Source organism: Mobula hypostoma, chromosome 4 (genome assembly GCF_963921235.1).
Source record: "Mobula hypostoma chromosome 4, sMobHyp1.1, whole genome shotgun sequence".
In the NCBI taxonomy this organism is placed as follows: domain Eukaryota; kingdom Metazoa; phylum Chordata; class Chondrichthyes; order Myliobatiformes; family Myliobatidae; genus Mobula; species Mobula hypostoma.
In genome coordinates, this window is record NC_086100.1 from 55,989,403 (window position 1) to 56,012,374 (window position 22,972).

The window sequence follows — 22,972 nt, forward strand, 5'->3', positions numbered from 1 at the left end:
TCAGAGAGTGGTAGCTGTGTGGAACGAGCTTCCAGCAGAAGTGGTTGAGACAGGTTCGATGTTGTTGTTTAAAGTTAAATTGGATAGATATATGGATAGGAAAGGAATGGAGGGTTATGGGCTGAGTGCAGGTTGGTGGGACTAGGTGAGAGAAAGAGTTCGGCATGGACTAGAAGGGCCAAGATGGCCCGTTTCCGTGCTGTAATTGTTATATGGTTAACTTAGTGGCAGCAGGACATGATAAACATAGAAAAAAAAGTGAGTAAATCAATTTCAGTAAGTACTTGTACATATATTAAGCAGTTAAATTAAAAAAAAAGTGCAAAAACAGGAATAATAAAAGTAAGGTAGTGTTCATGGGTTCAATGTCCATTTAGAAATTGTATGGCAGAGGGATAGAAGCTGTTCCTGAATGGCAGAGTGTGTGCCTTCAAGCCTTTGTACGTTCTTCCTGACGGTGACAATGAGAAGAGGGCATGTACTGGGTGACGGGGGTCCTTAATGAATGCTGCCTTTCTGAGACACCGCTCCTTGAAGATATCTTGGATACTATGGAGGCTAGTAGCCAAGATAGAGCTGACTAATTTACAACTTTCTGTAGCTTCTTTCAGTCCTGTGCAGTTGCCCCTTCCCCATTCCAGACAGTGAGGCAGCCTGTCAGAATGCTCTCCATGGTACATCTGTAGAAGTTTTCAAATGTCTTAAGTGACAAACCAAATCTCCTCAAACTCCTAATAGCTGCCGTCTTGCCATTCTCATAGCTACAGCAATATGATTGGACCAGGTTAGATCCTCAGAAACCTTGACACCCAGGAACGTGAAATTGATCACTCTCTCCACTTCTGATCTCTCCATAAGAATTGGTTCATGATTCCTCATTCTACCCTTTCTAGTGCATAATTAGCTCCTTAGTCTTCCAGCAAGGTTGTTACTGCAACAGCACTCAACTAACCGATATATCTCGCTCCTGTATGCCTCTCGTCTCCATCTGAGATTCTACCAACAATGGTTGCATCACCAACAGATTTATACAGTAGATGGCATTTGCACTATGCCTTGCCACACAGTCATGGGTATAGAGAGCATAGAGCAATTGGCTAAGCATACGCCCCTAAGGTGCATCGATGTTGATCGTCAGCGAAAAGGAATTATTAATACCAATCTGCATAGATTGTGGTTTTCCAGTTAGGAAGTCAAGGATCCAATTGCCAAGGGAGGTACAGAGACCCAGGTTCCATCGCTTATCGATCAGGACTGATGGTGTTAAACGCCGAGCTATAGTCAACGAACAGCATCCTAACATATGTGTTTGTATTGTCCAGGTAATCTAAGGTTGTGTGAAGAGCCCTTGAGATTGCATCTGCCGTAGACCTGCGATAGGCAAGTTCCAGTTTTCCACTATGACTCAGGTACATGAATCAGCACTCTGATGTTGTTTTTGAGGAGTACACTGGGTAGAGGAGCCAGGGAAATATTTGTACTGAAAACAGTAAAGACTGGAAATTTTCGCCAAGTCAGACAGCATCAATGGAAAGTAAAACACTAAATGTTTGAGATCCAAGATGCTTTGTCACTAGCTGCTTTTCCATAATCCATCCCTTAGGGAAATGCTAACTACTGAAGATTTCCAGATGTGAGGAGTTACTGAATAAAGGAATTATGTATACTCCCCAAAAACGTGGCACTCACTATGAGGAAACCTGAGCCTATGACTCCATTAGCATTTGGGAGATCATGAGACCTATGGGTGATAGCTTTTTGAAGTCTTGTTCCTATTGGCACAAGTCTCCAGCCCATGTTGTTAGGCAGGGCACCTGTATTAGTATCACAATTGAGGTTTACACAGAATAAACATTCAAGCAGCAAATTACTGGAAATAACATTTACTGATAGTTGGAGCTGGCTTTATATGCACCAATTAATTTGAACTGATGTTTGCTTTGATGAAATACATGATGGGTTAAGGCAATAAGAAGTTAATACTAGATTGGCTTGAAGAACTACCATAATAAGGAGGTAGCACAATTACTGGATTGGGCTTGTGTCAAATCAAAAATGTGTAGATAAATCACATATCATTAACCAGTCCAAGATTTCAATGTCTCTCCAATTTAATCCCCTTTATTTCATTTAGTTTTGTGGTTAAAACAGTTATTTCAGTAAATGACGAAAAGGACCAGAAAATACAAAAGTAAATAATTGAAATATTGATGTGAATTGGATTGAATAAAAAATGAAAACACAATTTTAATCAACATTTTGGAAGAACATGTGAATTCTGTATTTATTATGGAGAAAACTGAAAGGCAGGTTTTTAACTGCGTCAAAATGGTTTCTTTAATGCTAAATTGAGATCACAAGAATGCATATTTATTTAAATTACAACTTAATAGCAAGGAGAGCTCCAGAGCAATTGGGAATTGAGTATAATTTTCTCTGCTGGGGAACCGTAATGATAGGATTAGTGACAACACTGTGGAAAAATGTGTTTAAAATAATGCATTGGACAATGATGGTAACAATCTGACTACAATATAGTAGATCTACCATTCTGTTTCAGCACAGAATGAAGTCAAGAAAGGAATGCTTCTCTGCATTAACTTGTGGGAAGAGCTCTTAAAGCAAGTTCCCAGAAATATGAAACTTAGTGCTTCACAATCTAATGGAATAACACCAGCAGAAACTGCTACTAAAACAGACTAATATGTTTAAAAGATACACATGCAAACAAAAATCCTTGAAATACCCATGACATCTGCAAAAACAGAAGGTGATGAACAACAATTACTGAAAGCCCATCAGAAATATTAATCAGATATGAGAGCTTGAGGAGGATGGAAGTTGCAGCAGAGTAACACCAGACCAGAAGATGAAGAATCAGGTTAGTGATTGTTTCCTTGAATATATTTCCTGAGCATTTATTTAATTGGGCTTGGAGATGGTAGTCCATGAAAAGCTAAGGGATGTTTTCTTTACTGTTGTGTTAAATGAAAGAAACCATTAAAGCAAATAACAATGATGCTTTCAGCCTTGAAAAACATTATTATCACCTTGATTACATATTTATATTATAGGACTTGTTGATTGATTCCATGATTGATAAAATTGTCTCCTCCCTTGGGAAGATAATTGTTCAGAACTTTGCATAAACTTTCATTGTAGAATGTAAAAACTTTATAGACTGTGTGTTGCCTGAGAAGTGACCTTTCATTTATCTATCTAAATTTGATTTCTATCAACATAGTGGAATTTGCACAATTTTCTTAAAGCTAAACTTAAAGGAAAATGAAGTTCTGAAGAAACTGAAGCGACAGTTTAATTGAATATTGCCTCAATTCGTCTTATTTAAGGTTATGAAATGCGGGTGTGAATTGGGATGATGTTTTTGCAGGGAAATGTACTATGGATATATGGTCGATGTTTAGGCATCTCCTGCAGGATGTTTGGGATAAATTTGTCCCAGTGAGGAAGATAAAGAATGGTAGGGTGAAGGATCCATGGGTGACAAATGAGGTGGAGAATCTAGTCAGGTGGAAGAAGACAGCATACATGAGGTTTAGGAAGCAAGGATCAGATAAGTCTACTGAGGAATATAGGGTAGCAAGAAAGGAGCTTAAGAAGGGGCTGAAGAGAGCAAGAAGGGGGCATGAGAAGGCCTTGGCAAGTAGAGTAAAGGAAAATCGCAAGGTATTCTTCAATTATGTGAAGAACAAAAGGATGACAGGAGTGAAGATAGGATAATTAGAGATAAAAGTGGGAAGATGTGCCTGGAGGCTGTGGAAGTGAGCGAGATCCTCAATGAATACTTTTCTTTGGTAATCACCAATGAGAGAGAACTTGATGATGAGAGGACAATATGAGTGAGGTTGATGTTCTGGAGCATGTTGATATTAAGGGAGAGGAGTTGTTGGAGTTGTTAAAATACATTAGGACCGATAAGTCCCCAGGGCCTGATGGAATATTCCCCAGGCTGCTCCACGAGGCGAGGGAAGAGATTGCTGAGCCTCTGGCTAGGATCCTTATGTCCTCGTTGCCCACAGGAATGGTACCAGAGGACTGGAGGGAGGAGAATGTTGTCCCCTTGTTCAAAAGAGGTAGTAGGGATAGTCCAGGTAATTATAGACCAGTGAGCCTTATGTCTGTGGTGGGAAAGCTGTTGGAAAAGATTCTTAGAGATAGGATCTATGGGCATTTAGAGAATCTTGGTCTGATCGGGGACAGTCAACATGGCTTTGTGAAGGGCAGATCATGTCTAACAAGCCTGATAGAGTTCTTTGAGGAGGCTACCAGGCATATAGATGAGGGTAGTGCAGTGGATGTGATCTACGTGGATTTTAGTAAGGCATTTGACAAGATTCGACATGGTAGGCTTATTCAGAAAGTCAGAAGGCATGGGATCCAGGGAAGTTTGGCCAGGTGGATTCAGAATTGGCTTGCGTGCAGAAAGCAGAGGGTCGTGGTGGAGCGAGTACATTCAGATTGGAGGGTTGTGACTAGTGGTGTCCCACAAGGATCAGTTCTGGGACCTCTACTTTTCGTGATTTTTATTAACGACCAGGATGTGGGGGTAGAAGGGTGGGTTGGCAAGTTTGCAGACGACACAAAGGTTGGTGGTGTTGTAGATAGTGCAGAGGATTGTCGAAGATTGCAGAGCGACATTGATAGGATGCAGAAGTGGGCTGAGAAGTGGCAGATGGAGTTCAACCTGGAGAAGTGTGAGGTGGTACACTTTGGAAGGACAAACTCCAAGGCAGAGTACAAAGTAAGTGCCAGTATGCTTGGAAGTGTGGAGGAGCAGAGGGATCTGGGGGTACATGTCCACCCATCCCTGAAAGTTGCCTCACAGGTGGATAGGGTAGTTAAGAAAGCTTATGGGGTGTTGGCTTTCATAAGTTGAGAGATAGAGTTTAAGAGTCGCGATGTAATGATGCAGCTCTATAAAACTCTGGTTAGGCCACACTTGGAGTACTGTGTCCAGTTCTGGTCGCCTCACTATAGGAAGGATGTGGAAGCATTGGAAAGGGTACAGAGGAGATTTACCAGGATGCTGCCTGGTTTAGAGAGTATGTATTATGATCAGAGATTAAGGGAGCTAGGGCTTTACTCTCTGGAGAGAAGGAGGATGAATGGAGACATGATAGAAGTATACAAGATATTAAGAGGAATAGGTAGAGCGGACAGCCAGCGCCTTTTCCCCAGGGCACCACTGCTCAATACAAGTGGACATGGCTTTAAAGTAAGGGGTAGGAATTTCAAGGATGATGTTAGAGGAAGGTTTTTTACTCAGAGAGTGGTTGGTGTGTGGAATGCACTGCCTGAGTCAGTGGTGGAGGCAGATACACTAGTGGAATTTAAGAGACTACTAGACAGGTATATGGAGGAATTTAAGGTGGAGGGTTACATGGGAAGCAGGATTTAAGGGTTGGCACAGCATTGTGGGCCGAAGGGCCTGTACTGTGCTGTACTATTTTATGCTCTATGTTCTATGTTCTATGTTTGTTACCTTAATTAAATTTTTGTTCCGTCACATTATTGTTCACTTTTTAGCATTTATCAATACTAATGATTCTTTGCCCATATTAAACATTTGCCTTTGGTGTGATCACAAACATATCATTTATTAGAAATTCATCACAGTTTCCAGTATCTTCACTGCAAATGGGTTCTGACATTGTGTTAGAGCTTCAATCCGTCTTGTAGGAGTCTCAATATTTGGATCAAAGTGCTTTTGTTATAACACTAGACTAACAGGATTCTGACTTCTTGGTATGGAGCACTCTGCTTTCTCTTCAAATCCATGACAAATTTGCTATGGTTTACTCACAGTTCTATTTTAAAATTATGTTCTAGATGTTATTGTCTATTGCTTCTCATGTAGATTAGTGTGCAAAAACTTCATTTTGATCGTTGAATTTTTCTCTTCCCTCAACCAATGTGGTCACATTAAAATGCAGATAGTTCCAAAATTAAGTTTATCTGGATGAGATAGGATTTATATTAGGTTATTGACTGAAATGTTGGCTACAATCTCCCAATATTCTGATAAAGAAAGGTGGTGCCAGAGGATTGCCAATACCGTATTCTTCTGTGTAAAAGATGCTGAGAGGGGAAATCCAGGAGTCAGCTTTTATGATTTTATTAGCAAAATTATACCCGTAGATTTGCAAAAACAGTGATACTATGGATACAGAATTGACTAAAGAGATGGTAGTGGTGAGTTATGTTTTTCAATTTGAAGGGAAGAATCCAAAAGTCCATTTTACAGATGATGTAAATAATGGGGAAGATTGCAAGAGAATAGGTGGAAGATAACATCAATAGCTGGACAAAGTAGGCGGACCTCATTATTGCCCTCAGCTCAAACACCACAACCACCAACACTTTATTCCAGTTTTACTGAAATGGCCATTCAGAACTAAATACCAAAATAATAATAGGCATGTAAATGATCATTAGTAAGCAATAAAATGCTGAAAGTAAAAAAATCCAGGAAAAATATTAATATTTCAATTCCTATTCTTCATGCACACCGACTTACTAAAAGATTCCATCATGTTACCTGCTTTGGAGGATTAGGGTGAATAAAATGCAGCAGTTACTGTACTGGAACTCCCAACTTACCATAACATGAGATATAACTGAACAGAAATAAGCCCATTTTGCATTAAAAGTGGTCTAATCAATTTTCTCAATTCCATTTGAATTCATGCTTTCATCCCCTCCACAATACTCCTAATTTTTCATATTGCTATATAATAGTTCTTTATTATTTCCTGAACATTGTATTCTATTCCTTTTTATTAAATGTGAACATTTCATTAGTTTTTTTTCAGTTTAGAGTTCTGTCTTGGATTCAATGTACTCAGGTTCGCAATTTTTTTTTCTGCTCTTCCAAACCTTTGAGTTTTTCCTTATCTTCGAGTAGAGCTCTCTTGCTTATGATACTGAATTTAATATGTTGTTTTATCCTATTCCCTTCTTGTCCAATATCCCTTTTGGTCTTCTGAAGATTTAATTTATACATTTTAATATCATCTGCAAACTTCAATGTCTCCCTTTTAGTTCAAAACTCAAGCATGATTAACGGTATACTTTTATCCACTTCTAAGAACTGTCCATTATGCCTTCCAATTATGTTTCCATTCATTTGATAGGCTGCCCCTAATTTAAAGCTGCTCAAAATTTCTTTAGTAATCTAATAATTCTCATGAGGGATTGTGTCAAAGAATTTCCTAAATTCCATATATCAAATATACCATGTACCATTAATACCGTTTCTCCCTCTACTCTTTTCTAAATTTGGAGTTATATGGAATTTGTCACACTCAGTCACACCTTTCTCTTAATCCAGCTATGTAAAAATTAAGGTTGAAATGTGTGCAAGGTTTAACTGAAAGGAAAATAGAGATTGAATTCCCACATGGAAGCATTGATTTTCTGTTTGCCTGCTCTAACCTTTTTGAAAGGGCTATAAAAACCTCAGGAAAATAGGATAAATAGCATCTATGCCATTTAGTTGATGAGTGGAATAAACCCAATGAAATGGGAAATAAGTATAATGAAAAATGGTGCAGATGAAAACAAAACATTGGAAAAAAATGTGTAAAATAACTGAAAGTATGACAATAAATCACCAGATACTTTCAATAAATTTTGAGAAGTTTTTATCATCAAAGAAACTATTGGTGTAAATACAACTGCTTTTCAAACATCCAAAAGAAAATGAAGCTTTCATCTTGAAATTAAAGAACTGAAAGTACTCTGCATCTCACAAGCATGTAGCTGACTTCTTGCTGTGTTCTCTGGTCTTACATTGAGATGGGTTTTGTGTAGTTTGCCAAGTTTTGGCCTAGTTTAAAGAGGTGGTTATTCTCTGATCCATGTATGGTCACTGGATACTTGCTTTCCTTGTTTGTGACCCTGATTTTTACTCTAAAAATGATTTTCCAAATGATAAAATAAATTAACATTATTGATTAATTCCCTACACATAGAATCAGATACTAATACAGGTCCAAAATCCCCTATCTGAAATCCTTGGGGCCAGTTGCATTTCAGAATTCAGAATTTTTCGGATTTCAGAAAATTGATAATTATATTGACAATTAACCGGGCTCAGTTTGGGCGGACTTTAGGACCCGGGGGAGCTCCGGACCTACGCGCATCCTCCCCTATACTTTAAATCATCTCTAGATTACTTATAATACCTAATACAATGTAAATGCTATGTAAATAGTTGTTATACTGTATTTTTTAGGGAATAATGACAAGAAAAATAGTCTGTACATGCTCAAACAACGGGTGCTGGAGAGAGAACTTCCGGGTTTTCCTGATCCGTGCTCTTTTACAAATATTATTAGAGTTTATTTATAGAGTAATATACTGATAAATGAAATAGTGGGATAAATATAGATCATAAACACACTAGTACATTTTATTTCCAAAAAAAATTCAATAAAACATAAAAATATACAGCTTCAAATGAACCGAATCAAACATATGGTAAATGACTTATTGGAATAAATATAGAACGTAAATACTCTAGGACATATACAGGTTCAAACTAAGCTAAATACGTTAAGTTGCATTACGTCTGGCAAACAAAGCTAAATACTCTACAGGTACCTGACGGGCCAGGAGCAGGATTCTCAAGTTATGAAGCAGCACTACGACAGACAGCATTTTTAAAGACTTCTTCAAGTGTCAGCTGTCTCACTAACATAGCTTTATGTCTAAGCAATCTCTCTTTAACTGAGTAAACTGCCATAATCTCTTGCTCACTGATTAATGCACATCGTTCAAGGCCAGCAATTAACTAGGGGAAAGTAAATTGCGAAAACATTACTTTTCACAAGAAGTTCAGCAGGGGATCTGCGGAGCAGTTGTCTAGGAACAATAAAATTTTACAGTTTTCTTTCAGTCCAGCTTGCCTGCAATGAGCTCGTGCCGCTGGTACAGAGTGGTTATTGAACCAGTCAGGAAACATTCCTCGGGTTACCCATGCTTTCTTGTTTGCCTAATAATGCACAGGTAAATTGCATACACCTCTCAGACATCTCGGATGTTAGCTTTTTCCAATCATTGCCAACTTCACCTTGTGTGTGCCTCCTGCATTGGCACACCCAAGAATAGTTAATCGGTCCTTAGCATCTTTAAAACCTGTTGGTGTTCTCTTATCAGCCATTGTTAATGCTTTTCTAGGAATGTAGCTCCAGTACAAAGCTGTTTCATCAACATTGTAAATTTGTACAGGGCTAAGGTTTTCAGCAGACGTTATCTTGGCAAATTCGTCAATGTAATTTTCACCACAGATTTTCAGATATTTTACACCATATTCTTCAGTAAGACGCCGCACAGACACACCATGATCAAGTTTCTGCAATAACTCCACTTTCTGCGTTATTGATAATGATAGATGCTTCCTTCACTTTTTCTCATTGCTACCCATAGGGGTATCTGCAGCTTTCTTTTAGGTTTATGTCTAAGCAGTGAAATTAAACACAAAGTCAACAGTGAACACAAAATATCAACGAACAGCAAATGCACGTGTAACCAATACAAGTGCTGAGCCACAACTGACGTCTGGCAGCCTCTGCTAGTGCTGCCATGTCACACCTAAGTGATGTCAGCTGTTGGCGCGCCAAACAAGACTTGTAACGGCACGCTCCACACTCCACGAAAAAAGCTTCCGTTTTCGGAGCTTTTTGGATTTCAGAGTTTTGGATAAGGGATTGTGGACCTGTACGGAAATAAGAACTTTAACCCTGAAAGATAAGTGTGCTTATTTTGAGGAGAATGTAAACATTTTAATTTGTTAAATTAGGTTATTATTGTCACAAATACTGAGGTACAGTGAAAAGATTTATTTTGCATGTTGTTCATACAGATCATCTAATTATAACAGTGCATTGAACAACAAAGAGAAACAATAATAATGCAGAATAAGTGTGATGGTTACAGCAAAAGTGCAGACAATAAAGTATAAAGCCATAATGAACTAGGTTGAGGTCAAGTGTCCATTTTATGGCACTACGGACCACTCAATAGTTTTATAACAGTGTGATACAAGATCCCCTTGAGTCTGATGATACATGCTTTTGTATCTTCTGCTGGATGAAAAGGAGGCAAACAGCGAATATCTAGGTGGGTGGGTCTTTGATTGTGTTGAGTGCCTTTCTGAGGCAGCAAGGCATGTAGACAAAAGTCCATGGAAAGGAAGCTGGTTTTCATGATGTGTTGAGCTGTGTTCGGAATTCTCTGTGGTCTCTTGTGGTCCTGGACACGGTATTTGCTCTATCAAACTGTGATGTATCCAGTCTCCTGAGAAAATAGAGGAGTCGGTGCATTTTTGTTTTTGGCTGTGGTACGTGGTTGGATAAGATTGGTGACACTCACTTATGGGAATTTGAAACTTGAACACTCTCAACCTCAGGACCTTTGATGTAAACAAGAACATGTGTGCTGCTTCCCCTTCTGAAGTAAATGACCAGCGATTTTGTTTTGCTGATATTGAGGGAAAAGTTGTTATCACTAGGCTGTCTTTCTTCTTCAATTCTTTTGAGCGATGGTCATCTGAGGTGGTATTACCTGCAGGTTTTCAGATGGAAGTAGAGTGGAATCTGGCCATGCATTTGTGAGTGTACAGGGGGTAGGGTAGAGGCCTAAGGAAGCACCATGGTTGTGGATAATCATCATCGACGTGTTGCTGCCTTTTCATACTGATTGCAATCTGTTGCTCAGGAAGTCAAGGTTCCAGTTGAAAAGAGAGGTGTTGTATCCCAGGACAGAATAGAAGGCCATGGAAGAAAGAAAAGGGTGGTGGGGAAAGAGTACCAGAGGGAGGCGATGGGCAGGCCAGAAGATGAGGTGAGAGAGGGAAAAGGGGATGGATCTCCTATCAGACTCCCCCTTCTCCAGCCCTGTATCTCTTTTACCAATCAACTTCCCAGCTCTTTATCTCATCCTTCCCCCTCCTGGCTTCTCGACTGTACTCTTTTCCATAGATGCTGCCTGGCCTGCTGAGTTCCTCCAGCATTTTGTGTGTGTTGGTTGAATTCCAGCATCTCTAGATTCTCTCTTGGCTGTAAATGCACCAGTGTTCTGAGGGTATTTAATTGTTTATATATTTTTCTTTATGCTTATCCTTGTACCTTTAATCCTTTTAAGGAGCTATTTATCCATTTCTTTACTACTAGGGTTAAATTTCTTTGATGTATTTCTCCTACTCTGCCATAAAACTCAACGCAGCAATTATAAGTCACCTCCATTAACTACCCGATATTTAGCGATACTTTGGAGAAATTCTAAAACCATTACTTTGTATGGGCTGTTTAATCACACCATCACACTTTCACCTTTCATAAAGAGGTTCTTATTACACTCTGATGTTTTTTTTTAATATGATAATAGGCCATTAAAGGAAGATTAATGGAGCAGACTACTGAACAAGGTCACCTTAGATCACTGGGGAGGATTAAAGTTGAAGAAAGCATATTTCTAATTCAAACAGTCTGCACTTTACGAAATGGAAATTAGATGAAGCTGGAATGGTCCGTATTTACTCGTACCAATGTTACTTGTTAATGTAATTTTACCAAGGTGGTCACACTCAGAGTACAAGCTTCAGACAATAGGTGGCTTACCAGCAGGAGAAGTGAGCAATCGGTCCAGTGTTCCCCTGTGGCCATTCCCCTCAGGTATCCTTCTGCTGGGGGAAATAACCTATAAGGGCACAGCGCCAACAACACAGTTACTCTCGCAGCCTTCGCAAGACTTGCAATTGCAAACTGCCAGGGCAAGTTTGCTCCAGAATGGGTGAACTCTAAAGCTTTCTCATTACCCAAAAGATTGGGTTAATCAACGATACTGGGCACAACGAATGTGTGGCTGTCACTTCATATAATCCATAGGTGTGGATTTTGGAATGTACTGTGGGACCACTTGTTCCAACCCTTGACTGGGTATGTTGTGTGGTAACCCTCCAAGACAATATTCCTGTGACAGGTCACTTGTGGTGATAATTCGTATGTGGATGGATTCTACAGACAAGATCTTTGACGATGGTTATTCCGTTTACCTGTGGAATTTGACGTAACTGCCTTTTCTCTATGTTTCACTCTGGATTACAAATATCTCTCTCCCATCATTTATTCCGTGGATTATTGAACTTTGCTACTTTAACATCTTAAGGCCTTAAGCCTTATTCCCCCAAGCTTGATAGTTTGGGTGCTATATTTATACATATATACACACATAACACTGTTAACTTCTGTCTATCTTGTTTAAGTTACTATATGATGAGTAGATACTAATAAAGATAGTAGTTTTAACATCAAAACCAGACTCCATGTGTAATTTATTGCCGCTGGTATGTAACAACCCAAACATTCAACTTATGATGGAGATGGAGAAGAATGGTTGCCTCCCATTCCTGGACATCCTAATATGACGGAAACTGAATGGTAGCCTTGGACACGGTATCTATCGGAAATCCACTCACACAGAACTTGTACCTCAACAATAATGGCCACCATCACACCCTTCAATATAGAGCAGTTCTTTCTACTTTGATTAACCGTTCAAAAGTTATTTTGGATCCGGAGAGTCTCCTTGAGAAAATTAAATAATTACGCACAACGTTCCTGCAGAATGGCTACAAAGTGAAGGAAATCAGTTGGGCCCTTAAAAAGGCCAACAGAAAATCCAGGGACTCTAACAACGAGAAGGAACCCATCTCTACTGCCTTTCTTCCTTATATTTCCATGGTTTCTGGAAGGATCTCCAGGATCCTGAAGAAATATCAGATTAATACCATCCATAAACCTATTGGGAAGCTCAAATCACAGTTTATGCAGGTCAAAGATGACCTGGGACTCAGGTCAGTAGGTGTTTATAAGATTCCCTGTGAATGCGGTGAAGCATATATCAGCCAGACAGGATACATAGTGGAAACCCACATCAAAGAGCACAGGAGGTGTATCCGTTTGGGTTACCTGGAGAAATCGGTGGTAGCAGAACATTATATTTACAATGGCCATAGGACTGATTTCGGCACAGAACTACTGTGCCATGCCAGTGGCTTTTGGGAACATCTGGTAAAGGCACCCATTGAAATAAAACTAGGGGAAAAGAAATTTAACAAAGACAATGACCTTGCTTTAAGTAAGAACTAAGATTTGATAGTAAGCAAGGTGGGAGAGTGGAGACTTGACTGGCTGAGGACTAACCAATCAGGAGGGATGAACTATGGGAGTATAAATACCACTGGAGTAGACATACCTGGGCATTATCCCTGATGAAGATAGCGAAGTTTGTCATTGAAAAGTCCATTATAATCAATATCTGTACCCAGCTGGAAGCTCAAGAAGAGTTTATTCATTGAGAAAGATCTAGTTCCTGTGATGTACAATTTGGAGCTCGATCAAAGGATCCAACACTGTGCTGTGTCTGGAGAGCTGCCTTGTGAAGGTCAGAGATAGGGTGCCAAAAAGGATGAAGAACACAAGCTGACTCATGGAAACGACCAGAGATGAGGCGTAGATCATACATGACTCCATCTTGAAGCAGCGAGGAAGAATGAAGTATCGAGGTGAATATGGAGGGGACAACGATGGCTCCCAACAGAGATGGTCAGCAGCTGGATCAGCGGCATAAGGACCTGGGCTGGCGGTAACTCTTTATGGAAGGACTGAGTTTGTGCAGCTGCTCTTTTCATATGCAGACGAAAAGATGTTCATGATATTCTGCGAGTTATGTGATTATTAGACTGTCCTTTATATTGGTTTCCTTCAGTTTTTCGGTGTTTTCTTTCTTGTGGCCGATTGGTTGATGGATGAGTAATCTGTTAATTTTTTGTGTGTAAGAGGCGGGGCTGGGTGTTTGGTTCTACTATCACTGTTCCTTTCTGTGTGTGGGAGGGTTGGGGATTGCTGTCGCCACTGTTACTTTCTGCGGGTGAGGGGGTTGGGGATTGTTATTCTTACTCTATTTTATTCTGCAGGAGAGGGGAGATTTTTGGGTTTGCGAGTTTTATTTCTTCTCTTTTTTTGTGCCAGTAGCAGGGGGAGTTGATGTCTTTTCTTTTATCAACATCCATGGTCTTTTTGTGTTTAATGACTATCTAGAGTAGGCAAATATCAGTGTTGTATTGTAAAAGCATACTTTGACAATAAAATGAAATTTTGGAGCTTTGATTGATGTGAATCATAATAGATGAGTACAGTACCTGACATCACCATTTCCCTTGTCGTTTAGAAAGCCACCAACTGCTTTGCCCATTGCCATTTCTTCCCAATCTGTAGTAATGAGTTCAAGAGGTAGAGATAGTAGCCATGTTTGGCAGGAACCTGTTATACTAATTGACAAATCCTAAAAAAGGACTGCAATTGTGACATGTGCTTTGGCCTTGAAGTATCCACCACTGCTTGAATTTTCTGAGCACATTTGTGCAATTCTTGTGCATTGATGGTGTGATCACAGTAAGAGATGTTTGGTTTAAAGAATTCACACTTGTCGCATTGAGCTCTGAGCCCATAATTTTCTAATCTTTATAACACTGTCTTGAGATTTTGGAGATGTTTCTTGTCATCCTCACTGGTAACAATGATGGTAACACTGAGTGTCTGGGCAGCCTTGCAACACCTGGTCCATGGCTTTCTGCCAGAGTGCAGGTGCAGATGCCACTCCAAAAATAAGCCTATTATAATGAAAATGCCCTTTGTGAGTGTTTATGTTGAAAACCACTTTGGACTCTTCTTCCATCTCCATCTGTAGGCAGGCCTCAGCTAAGTCCATTTTCCTGAATTGTTTTCCACAGGAAGGTTTGCAAAGATATCCTGTATCCTGGGCAGGGCGACATTAATCTACTTTCAGTGCTAGGTTGATGGTTACCTTAAAATCACCACAGCTCCCGAAAACTCCATCCCTCTTGGCTACTGGGATCACTTGGCTACTGAGCTGATGGGCTTCACTCAACCTTGGAAAGAATTCCTTTCGCTTCAATGCGATCTAGCTCACTAGCTACTTTATCATATAATTTAAAATTATGTGAACTTAGTTAAATCTTACATCCATCCAACAACATGAAGGAGTAAAAATCTTTGTGTTTTGACTTCGTCACAATGTACGGACATATGAATTTATAAATCTAATGGCTTATAGAAAAAAGCTGTCCCATAGCTTGTTGGTCCTGGCTTTAATGCTGAGGTACCGTTTCCCAGATGGAAGCAGCTGAAACAGTTTATGGTTGGGGTGACTGGTGTCCCCGATGATCTTCCAGGCCTTCTTTCTGCACCTGCTGCTGTAAATGGCCTCAGTGGAAGGAAGTTCATGTCCACAGATGTACTGGGCTGTCTGTACCACTCCCTGCAGTGCCCAACGATCAAAGTTGGTGCAGTTCCTGTACTAGGTGGTGATACAGCCAGTCAGGATGCTCTCAATGATGCCCCTGTAGAACGTCGTGAGGATTTGGAAGCTCATGCCTAATGTCTTCAGTCACATAGAAACATAGAAACATAGAAAATAGGTGCAGGAGTAGGCCATTCGGCCCTTTGAGCCTGCACCGCCATTTATTATGATCATGGCTGATCATCCAACTCAGAACCCCGCCCCAGCCTTCCCTCCATACTCCCTGACCCCTGTAGCCACAAGGGCCATATCTAACTCCCTCTTAAACATAGCCAATGAACTGGCCTCAACAGTTTGCTGTGGCAGAGAATTCCATAGATTCACCACTCTCTGTGTGAAGAAGTTTTTCCTAATCTCGGTCCTAAAAGGCTTCCCCTTTATCCTCAAACTGTGACCCCTCGTTCTGGACTTCCCAACATCAGGAACAATCTTCCTGAATCTAGCCTGTCCAATCCCTTTAGGATCTTATACGTTTCAATCAGATCCCCCCTCAATCTTCTAAATTCCAACGAGTACAAGCCCAGTTCATCCAGTCTTTCTTCATATGAAAGTCCTGCCATCCCAGGAATCAATCTGGTGAACCTTCTTTGTACTCCCTCTATGGCAAAGATGTCTTTCCTCAGATTAGGGGACCAAAACTGCACACAATACTCCAGGTGTGGTCTCACCTGAGGTGGAAGAGATGTTGTTGTGCTTTTTTCACCACACAGCTGGAGTGTAGAGTCCAGGTGAAATCTTCGGTGATGTGTATACTGAGGAACTTGAAACTACTCCCCCTCTCAAGTTCAGACCCTTTGATGTTGATCTATGTTGAGCCTGTCTCCACTCCTCCTGTAATCCACTATCAGCACTTTTGTCTTTTGGGCATTGAGGGAGGGGTTGTTATCTTGGTACCAGTGCATCAGGGTGTCAACCTCTCCTCTGTAAGCTGTCTCATCACCACTAGAAATAAGGCCAATCAAAGTTGTGTCATCTGTGAATTTGATCAGCAGATTGGAGCTGTGTGTGGCAGCACAGTTGTGGGTGTAAAGGGAGTAGAAGAAGGGATTCAGGACACAGCCCTGGGGGGGGCACCTGTGTTGAGGATCAGAAGGGCAGATGTGTAGGAATCCCCTCGGTTGGCAATCTTATAGGAATACCATAGATGGTATAAGGAACTGGGTGGGCTTTGTAAAACCTTGGTGTGGCATTTGTATTTAACACTATGTTACCCTTGATATGTTTGAGTATTCAAAAGTCGAATTTGAACGCTGCTATAGCATCATCCAGTAACTTTCTTAAATCACTTTCAGTTGATTCTATTACAGGGGATGCAACATGCAAATAGTGGATGGATCTCCAATGAAGTTGTAGTTGTCTCAACCAATCACAGCCTCACAAAGCTGGCCCTTCTGTTTTTATCACAAGCAAGCCCAATGTGGCTTGTTGGTTGTTGAATTTCTCAGTTATGAATGCCATTCCCTCAGCAGTTATCTTTTCACTTGTATAAATTTTTAATTGGATTTCCACAGCCTTCAGTTTAGTATCTTTGAAATGCTGTTGAAACTCATTTCGTGGAATGGCTGAAACAGCCAAGCCAGTGTCCAATTCCACTTTAATTAATTTGCTAATTTCTGGTGTAAGCCGTATTTCTTGCCTCTTGTTAATATTCACATTGTAAATCTTAAGGCTACTTTGTCCTGTGTCATTCTCATTATTATCATATTTTTCATTAACAGCATGCAAATTAGTTCCTTTTTGAAACTGCAACTTGACTTTTTATCTGTTTCTCTTCTCCCTGCAATCTATTTATATTTGTGTGCCCGACATGCTTTTTGTATATGTCCTTCTTTGTTGCATTTTCTGCAAATTTTGCCTTTAAGTCTGTATTGGTCTGGTGTATCTGAACCCCTGCCACAATGGTGACTCAATTTGATCGGACAGTCATGCTTCTGTCTAGACATTGCAATTTTGTTTTTGCTCACTTTCATTCCTGACTACATCTCCATAGCGTTTCTGTCTGCTGTTTCAATTTGTGTGTGATTTCAACTGCGCTTTTAAATGTGAGTTATTCTTCAGTTAGGAGCTATTTTTGAATGCTTTCTTGTAAGATTCCACAAACTAAAAAATAGCACAGTACATCATTAAACCTATTACGGAACTGGCAATGCTCAAATAATTTCTTCAATTCAGCCATGTAAGCCAAAACGGACTTCCTTTCCTTTTGATTCTGCTTATGAAACAGAAAACATTCTGCAATCAACAATGGTTTCAGTTCCTGCATTACATTTACGATAGCAGTAAAGCTCATTCTGGCTTGTTTTGTTGGAGCAGTCAAACTTCTAAGCAAACCTTAGACTTTTCCACCTGTTGCACTCAGTAACACTGTCACTCACTTTTCATCGGCTATTTAATATGCTTCAAAATACTGCTCAATTTATTCATTATAAATCACCCAGTTATCTGTTGAGGAACCGAACACATCTTTCTTTCTGATGTAGCCAGCCATTTCTCCTTTTTAAATTTATTAGTATTATCCCCTGATATTCGCTGCTCATGAACCCATGATTTTTGTTCCCATTTTCTGCCTTCTTGTGAAGAAGCATGTGCTGCATATTTTTTTTTAACTCTAATCTTGTGCTCTCTCTAGCTCTCAAGAAAAAATGCTGCACATTTTTAAAAACTCTAACATCTCGCTGTGCTTCAACAGGTGGGTAGTTGTCCTAAGTTCACTTTAAAACCACCTCATCGCTACTGTTATATTTTGTAACTCCAAAACTAATCTAAAGAAAACCAGAGGACCCGAGGGGTACTTAGTGCTTATTTTCTTTTCTTTAGTGAGGAGAGTGGATCGTAGGAAAAAGGGGGAGGTGATAGGTAGATGAGGAGAAGAGGGAAGAGGCCCGATTGGGGATTACCATACTACTTCAGTTATATTCTGTGATTGTACTATTTCGAAGCACAGCAGGGAATACATTCCCACCAGCTTCCAGTATCCCTTCACACCTCTGCTTATCAAGTATCCATCTACATTTACCTTCAAATATTCCATGACAATTATTCACCACTCTTTGTAGAAAAGAGGTCCAAAGACTTTTGATCCTATGAGAGAGAAAATGCTTCTTTTTCTCTGTCATAGATAGATGACCCAATCTTATATTAAATAGTGAAATTCTTTTCTGGATTTTCCTACATAAGACATTGTCTTCTCTTTCTTTGCCCTGTTAAGGGTTCTCAGAATCTTGTATGCTTTAATCAAGTCCCTGTGAAACTTCAATAAATACAAATCTAAAGCTGTCCAACCCATGCTCTTAGGAAAACTTGTTTCAGTCTCACCAGTGCTTATCATACATCCGTAATGCCACATTGTCAAGAAGAACTAACTATTCACTAATAGTTGAACAAAATTTAACTTTATCAAATCTGTACCAGTTTTGAATCCTTAGTCTATATTTTTCTTGCTGCCAACAAATTCAGCATCTGAGAAGTTCCCAATTTGAGACTGCCGTTAACTGCCTAGGAAAGTTTTACAATTCCCTTTATTCAGCAGCAATCCAGTAAGCTAGTGAATTCCGTTTTTCTGTCTTTGTCTTATATGCTATAATGTCAAAATCATGATACCCATGTGTTGGAAATTAAAGCTATTGTAATACAGGACTTAACTATTTCCAGCCTCATTTTTGCAGATGCCTGTGATTTTAGATCCGCAGAACTTCTGCATGAACTCATCCAGACATTGGTCATTAAACGTATTTAATAAATATTCATAACACAGTTTTATGTATTTAGTGAGTGTTCCTCTATTGCAGTTTTTTTAAAGAGAAATTGCTGGAAACATTCAGCACAGCAGGCAGCACCCCTCAATTGCTGTGGGACTTTTAACTATGGGAAGAAACAGAAGGAAACCAAAACACAGATGTAATGTCTGAATTTTAGGGATATGTAAACTTATCAACAGGAAAATTTACACACCACTTAACACACACCGTAAATATTCTTGTATTAATCATTGTTTAATACTCTTAGGCATTAAGTTCAAGTGAATGGAAAAGCACTCTTGTTCTGATTATTGTTGTTTTAGCCTCGTACTCAATTCTTTCAAAAACATTTAGCTCTTGGTTGTTTACAAAAAGTAAAATGATTTTGCATTGTTAACAATTCTTAGCCCATATGTTAACAGATTTTGTTGAGGATCTACTTATAGGCTTCTAGTTCCGATATTGTTGTCCTATCAGTCATTTATCTTTTTTCTATCATTTTTTGTTCTTTTAAATTACATGTTTTTATTTGGAGTAATGTCACACATTTATACATTGCGACAATGAACTTGTCACAATGTTTGTCACTGAAACGTGATGTTATATACCAAGTTTGTAAAATATGTTCTTAAATGTGTCACCCTTTGAGTGACTCGGTTATTGCTGGCTTATACAATTGACTTGCAAATGATATTCTCACTGTATTTGACTTCTTAATATAACTTGGATATTTTGGGTAATGTAGATTAGCCTAGACTGAAATACAGATTCGGGAAGCTTACAATACCAAGTGACATTGGTCTTGCAGGTGTCAGATGGGAAGTAATAGATCTGTAAATCAAAAAGGCGACATTTCGGCTCTAAATTTAAAGGTCTAATCATTGTAAGAGGAAAAGCAAATATACTTGAGAAATGGGCCACGATGGATTAAAGTTTATGTTACTGATTTTAATTTCACAGAACTTTTGTTTTCTATATGATTAAATTATCAAATTTTGAGCCAGAGTGAAGTATGATTTTTTTTAAAGTAAATTACCACAGGATATTTATTTTATGACTTTAAGCCGTTGCTCATAATTCTATACATTTCTACTTTGTAAGAAGGGTCTAATTTTGACAAGAAGACATTTTTTCTGTAATTTCTGTTGTTTGAGTTCTCAGTAACAACACCACAGTCATGAGATTTGAACTGCTTCGCTTCACCATTATTGGTCACAAGCATTGGAAAATATAACTGTGATAATACCAAGTTGTAAAATCCCATTTGGTTCTCTAAATTGTTTCAGGGCAGGAAATCTCTGATGCTTACACAGCCCATTCTCCATGGAACTGTAGGTACACAAATCCAGTTGACTTAACTGCTCTCTGAAATGAGCCAGCAAGGTATGGTTCAGGGGAAATCAGAGATGCACAATAGGTGCCAGACTCTGCAGCAGCATCCAAGTCCTATGGATGGTGAAAACGAGAATTAAAACCCATTCTATTTAAATGCTTTGTTTGTGCTGCATCATAGAGTTATATAGCGTGGAGACTTGTCAAGGATAGCCATGGTGTCTTCCTGAGCTTGTTCCATTTGCCTGCTCTTGGCCCATAAACCTTCCCTATCCCTGAATCTGTCCAACCTATTTTAATCTGTGAGAAGTGCACCCATGTGCAACGCCTGACAGACCAGGTCAAGTAAATCGTGCTGAATCTAGAGGTACGCTGGATCATCTAGGAAGCTGAGGGCTTTGTAGGTGACTTTCACTGAGGTGGTTACACCCAAGGGACAGGCTTCTGATTTAAACGAGACCGCCAACAGAAGTAAGGCAGGTAGGCAGTCATTGCAAGCTTCCTCTGTGGTCAGTCCTCTCAGCAACAGGAAAATCTGTTTGGATACTGTAGGGAGATGACACAGCAACAGCAACCAGATCAGTGGTCTTGTGGGTTGAATCTGAGTTTCAGCAGGAGAAGGGTAGAACAATAGTGATGTGACACTTGTTAATTAAGGGGACAGACAGGAGGTTCTGTGGCAGAGAAAGAAGCCAGGATGCTGTATAACTCGATATTGTCATTTAAAGGAAAATTGGATAGGTATATGGACAGGAAAGGAATGGAGGGTTATGGGCTGAGTGCAGGTCGGTGGGACTAGGTGAGAGTAAGCGTTCGGCATGGACTGAATGGGCCAAGATGGTCTGTTTCTGTGCAGTAATTGTTATATGGTCATAACATTCTCAAGGGGAGGACAAGCTGCCAGAGGTTGTGGTGCACTTTGGCACTAATGAACATGGTGGGCTAGAGGTCCTGTGCAGTGAATATATTACTCCTGGTGCTACATGCTTTTCAAACCAGGAATAAAAAGATAGCACAAATCAATGAATAGTAAAGGAACTAGCGCAAACGGCAAAGTTTCAGATTCTTAGGTTATTAGAACTTCTTCTGGGGCAAGGGGAATGAATTGCCCCTAAACTGAGGGGAATCAATATCTTGGCCGGGAGGTTCGCTAGTGCTACTTAACAGGGAGATGGGAACCAGAGCACTAGTTGGAAAGTAGAAGAATTCAGAGGATGGTAGACGTTATGACCAATGGGAACAGGCAGTAGCAAAATAATAAACACAATGGACCAGAGAGGTTAAAGTGTGTGTATTTTAATACTAGGAGTATTATCGGTAAGGGTGTTCAACTTGGAGCATGGATCAGTACATGGACTATGATGTTGTAGCCATAACAGGAGCTTTATTCATAGGGACAGGTCATAGTGATTAATGTTTCAGGCTTTCAATGCTTTAGAAAAAATAGAAGTGGTAAATGGGGGGATTGGAGAGGAGTTGTGCTATTAATTTGGTACAATAATGGAGCATTATTCTGAGGGGACATAATGGAGGGCTCATTCACAGAGTCTACATGAGCAGAACTCAAAGGCAAGAAAGGTGCAATCATGCAGATGAGTTTATACTACCGTCCCCAAGAACCACTGGGACAACATGGTGTTGTAATGGGTGACTTCAACTTCCCATTGAAGACTGGGACATCCTTAGCATAGGAGGTTTAGACAGGGTATAATTAGTTGGGTACATCCAGGAGGGTTCCTAAATCAATTTGTAGATAGTCCAGAAAGAGGAGGAACGACACTGGAGCTGGTGTTGGGGAATGAACCTGACCATGTGACTGAAATGTCAGTGGAATAGTTAGGAAAAGGGCCTGTTCCTGAGCTATATAATTCTATGTTCTAATTGTATATGTCTCTATCATTTCATCTGACAGCTCATTCTATATGTGCATCACTCTCTGTATTGGGGAAAATCTTGCCACTCAAGTCTCCTTTAAATATTTCTCCTCTCACCTTAAACCTATATCCTCTAGTTTTAGATTCCATTACTTTGCGGGTACATTGACAATGTTAACTGCAGTATCCTTTCTATGTTATGAGAACTGGTGTGTGAAGGCTTTGTTAGTGATGACCTACTGTTCACCTCTGGTAGTCTTTTTAAAGGTGAAGTGCTAGGTTTCTATTTACTGAAAGAGTTCACTGCCACTGTGATTGTTACTGTGTACATCCAATCAACTCTCCCCCCGACCCCCTGTGCTAATGGTTTGAGCTCTGTGGCACCATCAATGACCTTCAAGCCACATACCCTGATGGTTTCTTTAATGTTCCTGGGGACTTCAAGCATACTAATTTCAGAACAGTCCTGCCCAAATTCTATCAGCATGTTGACTTTGTTGTCACAGGTGGGAGCACATTAGACCTGGTTTATACCAACATCCCTGGTGTTTACAAAGTGGCTCCTTGCCCCCCACCTCAGTTAATCCAGCCATTTATCTGTTATGCTAATTCTGACATATAGAC

General features: G+C 39.8%; 1 long non-coding RNA gene across 1 annotated transcript in view; it reads left to right on the forward strand.

The window, feature by feature from the left end:
* Positions 1 to 2,586: 2,586 nt before the first annotated feature.
* Positions 2,587 to 22,972, forward strand: part of LOC134344792 (uncharacterized) — a 63,767-nt gene continuing 43,381 nt past the window's right edge. The window contains exon 1 of the long non-coding RNA XR_010017522.1: positions 2,587 to 2,881. This is a non-coding gene — a long non-coding RNA (uncharacterized LOC134344792). The remainder of the gene's footprint in view (positions 2,882 to 22,972) is intronic.